At 45.1% G+C, this 6,369-nt stretch overlaps 1 protein-coding gene across 1 annotated transcript in view; it reads right to left on the bottom strand.

The window, feature by feature from the left end:
• Nucleotides 1-6,369, bottom strand: part of sema6cb (semaphorin 6Cb) — a 306,316-nt gene that overhangs the window by 291,737 nt on the left and 8,210 nt on the right. The gene's annotated exons all lie outside the window — the stretch shown is intronic.

Raw genomic sequence — 6,369 nt, 5'->3', positions numbered from 1 at the left:
CCTGAAGTGGAAGAAGCAGTTCGAAAAGGGATGGAAGGCTGACAGTGGCTTATTGATCTAAGGATCTCATCCTTCCACCTTGTGAAAGAAACACCCATGACTCTAAGTGGGAGAACTGCCTCCTTCCCTCAGTTCTAAACTAACTCCTTTCCCTTGATTCTATCTTTCACCCCGTTTCTCTGTTGATCCTGAAATCGATTGCTAGATGATGTCTGCCAATACCCTCCAGGATTTTAAAACCCGTATCAGTACAATACAGCTCCCCTAAATTCTCCCTTTATTTCTGAAAAGGCCACATTTCATCATATAAGAAAATTACATGTCTCCTGTGATTGAGTCGTACGCATTTTTAGTGTATTTATTTATACATACACTTTATATATTTTAAATATGTGCACACCAAGCTGGTTGGCTTGGGCTTGGGAACTGGTATTTCAGTGTGTTCCTTTGCATGGTTTGCAAAAAAAGAGAAGGGGATCACACAAAACATGAGATACGGCATGACCCTTTGTGCTTCTGCATGTAAATAACATACCAAAAAGGAATCTAATAAAACTCTTCACAAGAGTATGGGTGCACTCTGCGCTTTTCTACTCCTCTCTGAGCTCAGCGGAATAATCCAAAAGAAATCAACAGCGATCTGTGACTAATTCCCGGGTATTTGAAGGCTGTGAGAAAGAAATCTATTTTCATTCGATCAAAGCCCTATGCCCTTGTTGTTCTCTCACACTGATCTCCCTGGGAGAGTCGTAAACCAGGACAACTTTAATAACGAAGGCAGGGGGGTGGCTAGGCAGATGCTGAAAATAATCATACTGGTTTTGAAACAAGGTGTTACAAATTTAGCACATAAAATACCACTGCAATCAAGAAAGAAGCTTTCTTGTAGTGTCACAAGAAGCACAGAAACATTGACAGCTCCCATGACCCACATCAGGCCTTACAAATCCACTCCACTGTAGTATTCTAATGCAACCAGCTCCTTAATTGCTTTATTGCACCTTTTAATTATCAATTAAATAATTAAAGAGCAGGTTAGAGTTCTGCATAAAGGGACAGACTGGAGTGGCTGCAAGCTGAGTAGCAATAAAGAAAGCATCTTTCAGCAAAATGTGCAGGTTTGAAAGCCGAGCTGAAACATGGTCAGCACAACCTAAATCAGATTACTTTATCCAGTGTGCTCTGAAGAACACATTGTGATAACCCAGGACACACTTATCAAGATATTCACAGGCAATAGCAGACAATATTGCTTTTTACATGTTTGAAAATTCATTGGAGCTGAATTAATCAACAAGGAGACTATTTTAAGAAATAGTTACAATTTTGCAGGGTTTAAAAAAAAGACAAATCACACTTGATCAACGTTACGAAAGGCTCCCGTTGTAAGCTGAAGAGAAGTTATTAAATAGACCCCAAAACCTTAATTCCTCCCTTTTAAATATCACCTATCACTACCATTGCAAGGCAAGATTGTCAATGAGCTGGTATCCACTTACTTTAGAAAGAACCCTATCAGCACTTTTGATTTTAGACTTATCTCCTTTAAAAACGAGTCAGTGTGTTTTTTCACTTCAGATAGCAACCATACAGTATCTTTGCAATTTCCTTCACTTCCTTTTTCATCCTAACATAAGATATGTTCTTGGTTTCGGAGGCGATCTTATAACCCTGGCAAAAAGTCCCTTGGGTTAATACCTCACAGACTGGGGGGGGGGGGGGAGAATTCTGTTCGCATTTGCATTTGCGCAAGAGTGCCACGTGCTCATGCTATTTTATCCTGTGCTCATGCTCATCTTAGCTCTTCCGCATGTCACTGACACAGAAAGGACGTTTACCAAGGATCCCAGGACATCCCATAGGCTCAGTGTGGCATGAGCCATGGGATGGTGGCTTCCCCTTATATCAAGAGCAGAAGCACAACGAATTAGTTGCAGTAACTAGAGTCCTGATATCAAACTGCAGCTTAAGTCCGAAACTACATGCAAGAAGTCCCACTCGGCTAGACGTGTTGAAAACCCGGAGAGACTTTGCTTTCTGGGGATAAAGGGATCTTACACTGTATTCCAGACCTTCTTACAGAGGGCGAATCACTGGTTACCACTGCTAGCTCACAAGTGTGGGGGCCTTGGTCTCAATTCCTGAGGTGCCATCTGTGTGGAGGGAGTCTGTTCTCCCCGTGTTCACGTGGGTTTCCTCCAGGTGCTCCAGCTTCTTGGTTACACAACATGATGCAAGGGTGTTCCATTGCCCTTTTTTTAATGGTGCACCCTCGCACACTCGACGTTCACACTTGCGCTGCGTCACAGAAATGTGGACTTGGAGAAAGGGCTCAGGGCGTAGTGAAGCATTTGGGACACGGCCTCAGAGATGGGGAGGAGGAACCCAGTGACTCTCCCACCAAAAGCCCATGTTCTGCAGCCTGTGCGACACTGAAACCCTTCCCCCCCAAGCTTCCTCTAGCTTGTCTCCAGGAAAGGCAGTGTTGGGGTTTTTTTTACAGGAGCAGCCTCGAAAAAAAGGGGGATGAGTGAACAGACAAATTACATTTTTTTAAAAAGCCACACCTGATGCTGACTTGCGAGACAACGGGAAAGAGTGCTCTGAAACTGCCGATGCCGAGCAACCACAAAGGTAAACACGGGGAAAGGAAATGTCACGGCGCGTTTTTACAGCCGCTTCAGAGTCTGGCCCTGGCACGCGATGCCATGCCTTCGTCTTATTCTGCCTCAGCTGCGTGTCTGTGCTCACTATCTGGGGTGAGAGAAAAGACTGCTCCTGGTCAAAAACACTTCCTTCCCACTTCGCTGTGGTTGCGTTCTGTACAGTTTCACACACAAGCAGCAATGCTCCGTGTTATGCTTCCCAACTCCTCCAGCTTCTGTCGCCCAGAGAGCTCTGACAGGAGACTCAGTGCTGACTAATACCACAACCTGATCTCCTCCTGATGCTACAGCAAGCCAGCAGCCCCTGTGCTTTGGGTGAACACACATCCACATTCATAGAGCACTCATTCACCCCAGCAAGAGGCCATCACCATTGCTCAAGCCAATGTACAGTACTGAAGTGATTAAGATGCAAAGGCATCATTAAAAATTTGCTTCGACACGCCCTGTTGCCGTTTCCTCTCAGACGTTTTGAGCAAACTAAATGCCAATGCAATCAGTCAGTACATGGCTGACTGAGTGAGAGAGTGAAGCGGTCTGACAAAAAAGGTCTCTCAAACCGGAGTATGAGAAAGCCACAGAGAAGAGGGGTATCAGTTTTGCAAATGCCTGGAAAGAAAAATGAAAAAATGCTGAGCAATTAGGATTCACATCCCTGCGCAACGTTCATAATCTTCCCCCGCAGCTGTTTGAGAGCTCCCATCAGAAGCTGTGCAGGCTTGAGAGCAGGAAGGCTTTGGCTCAAGTGTGAGACAACGCCACCGCAGCCAAAGAAGTGCTAAAGAAAGCTAATACTTGAAACATTTGGCAATGGGGTTATTCTAGCAGGCTTGCACTGTACTTCTTGAAAGAGTTTTACTTGGAGAACAAGAAGGTAATCTGTTTGTATGTGTGAGGAACCGAGAAGTGGTAAAGTACCACGGGCACAACTACAGCGAGACATTAGTCACAGAAAACGCAACAAATTGAGAACAGAAAAGCGTAGACAAAATTAGCTAGGCCTCCGAAACGCGAGGCAGATGTCTTAAAAAGGACGACATTGTTCTGGGAAGACCAGGGTTGACCGAAGAAGTACAGACTTAACAACCATCAAGAGATCAGAGGTCTCTCAAGTCATTTCCTTGTGAGATGTCATTAGACGATAAGAAGGAAGCGATCAGGAAACCGCTCTTACTTTACTTCCTGTCTGTTGCTAGGGAGACAGAGCCTCTTCTTTTATGCTTCTCACAGTATCTGTCGGTGTGATTATTACCCTGAGCTGCCAGGAAAAATCACAACCAAATGAGCACCAGTTCTCGGGGTTTCTGAGACAAATGTGGGGACGTCAAGTCAGATTTTGAGTTTCAGATCATAATCCAGACACAAGCACTGCGTTTACTGCATGTCACAACTTCATGGACTCTCTGCAAACAAGCTGTGACCTGTCAAGTGAGGTGACATCCCTTTATCCTCGTCCTGGTCTAAACAAGCAGACCCAAAAGCTAGCGACTGAGTCACGGCTGAGCACAAGGGACATCTTAGTTTTAAAAGTTTACTCCCAAGCATTTATTTGCACAAAAAAAAGTGTATTTCTGTATGGAGCAAAATGGCATTAAAGAAACAGCTCACAGCCGAGTTAGAGGAAGTAACGCTTGTGAAAAATCTGCCACAGTCAAAGGAAACTGCACTATAACCGTCTTCTAGATTTTGCCCTTTCTCTGTAAATTATCCTCCAATTTTACTTTCATGTTGACTGTGGCGATGTGAACCTAGTTCTGCAGTCAAAGCAAAACAAGACCCTGTAGGGTTACACCCTAGTAAACGGTCATCTTGAAAGGTAAAATTAAAGAAAAAGAAAAGTAAAAAGTAGGAAAAGCTCTGGAAGCTGTACCAAGACCAGTTTAAAAGACAGAATTCATCAAATACATAATACATAAAGGAAATACCAGCATTCACGTTACCAGGCAGGTTGCTCACAATGATGAATGGAGCCTGCTGCATTGAGGCCCTAAGAAGCCTCTGTGGGCACAGCAGCAGTAAGGATTCATCTTCTCCAATCGGAAGACATCCTTGCACATCCCTGTGCTTTTCAGGGATGATTGGGTGACCTCTGACACGCACAGGGTGCGTGAAGATAAGGATCTCGGGTTTGACATGTCCTCCAGAAGACGGAGCACAAAGAGGACCAAATATCTTACTCGGTTACCGGCTCGAACTGGGAACCTGCTGTACTTCAAAGCACGGAAACTCAATCCTGATCCCAGAGGCCAACACCAGGCGCTCCAGCCAAGCTGAATTAAATGACAGGGGCCCTGACTGGATTCACCTGATTGGACGATCCGAATGCTCTACTACTTCGTACTACTCATACAGGTTCAGGATTTTATTTCAATAGTTAAAAGCAGTTTAAACTAATCCTCTTATTTAGTTAATCGAGGCAAGTCTCCCGCAGCCCCGCGTGGGTCCATGAATCAGAAGAGGCCGTTGGAAAACGGGTGGATGGATCCAGGTAATCAAGGGTTCAGCTACCTAATGGCGGCCGAATGGAACAAAAACGTGCAGGTGTGCATCTGGGACTCCAGGATCAGAGCTAACACCCCCTGCTTTACATTACTAAACCACCACGACTAGCATACAGTAAGAGTGCTGCAATACCCAGAGGCCACTTGCTACCTTGAATGAACCGCTGGATTTGGCTGGGAGTGGGGCGGGGGGGGTCAGTTCTTTTGTTTGGCTTTTCTCTGAGGCATTTTTTTTTTTATCGTTTGGATTTATTCATTTTCCGCAAAGCCGTTCCTCCCTCAAGTTTCCGTTCTGGCTGCAATGCGGGAAGCACGGGGCTGGAAATGATAGAGGCAGAAGGAAAACTTCCTCTTTGTCTCCACTGCGGATTGACCTGCAGCAGATGGGAAGAGTGTTTTTTTTTTCCATTCCCGGACTCCATCCCTCATTTGTTTTGGATGCAACCTGTCCTGAATTTGGAATCAACTTGCATTCCCCCCCCCATAGAATCAACTATTTTTTATCATATAATCTTGCTGTTGGGTTTTTCCAGTTGTGTCTTTTGCACCTCGGCACGTGGGGACTCCTTCACCCACCTGTAGAGAACGTGGAATTACAGACAGTTGCCCAGCGAGCTGCACTCCCAGCAGGCTGTTCATCTTTTGACTTCCTTCCTAACTCCACAACCACTAACAAAAGCCAACTGATGGACAGGCTTCACAGGAGTCGCTGTTTCAGCAGGAGGCAAAAGCCAGCTCTTTTAGGGGATCTCAGGCACAACTGGCTGGTAACATGACCCAGCTGACACCGGCTTTTACTTCAAACTCTCCGCCCTGATTGTTTTGTTCTGTGCTTGGAAAAAAAATAAGAGAGGGGATTTAGCTACATACCACGCATTGGAGTAAAGTACAACTGGAACAGAGTGAAGACACCTGAAAATAAACTGTCATTTTTTTTACGCAAAAAAGCAAACAATTCAGTTTTCACCGCTGTACACTCATGTGAATATTTACAGTAGTTGACAAGTTAGCATGATGGAGTCAAAACCTTTCTTCAATGTGCCGTTCCTCTTTAGCAAATTTACTGCAGACCCACTGTTCCGGGTCAGTCTCCCACAGCCACAAGACAATGCCTCGAGATCATTTTTGGAAGAAACGCGCGAGGCCCGTGGATTAGTTCCACGGGCATTAGATGCGTCAGCCAGCAGGTCCAGTCTATCATC

This window comes from Lepisosteus oculatus, chromosome 27, assembly GCF_040954835.1.
Source record: "Lepisosteus oculatus isolate fLepOcu1 chromosome 27, fLepOcu1.hap2, whole genome shotgun sequence".
NCBI classification, from domain to species: domain Eukaryota; kingdom Metazoa; phylum Chordata; class Actinopteri; order Semionotiformes; family Lepisosteidae; genus Lepisosteus; species Lepisosteus oculatus.
Note: the sequence above shows the minus strand (reverse complement) of the source record. Positions and strands in the feature narration are given on the sequence as shown.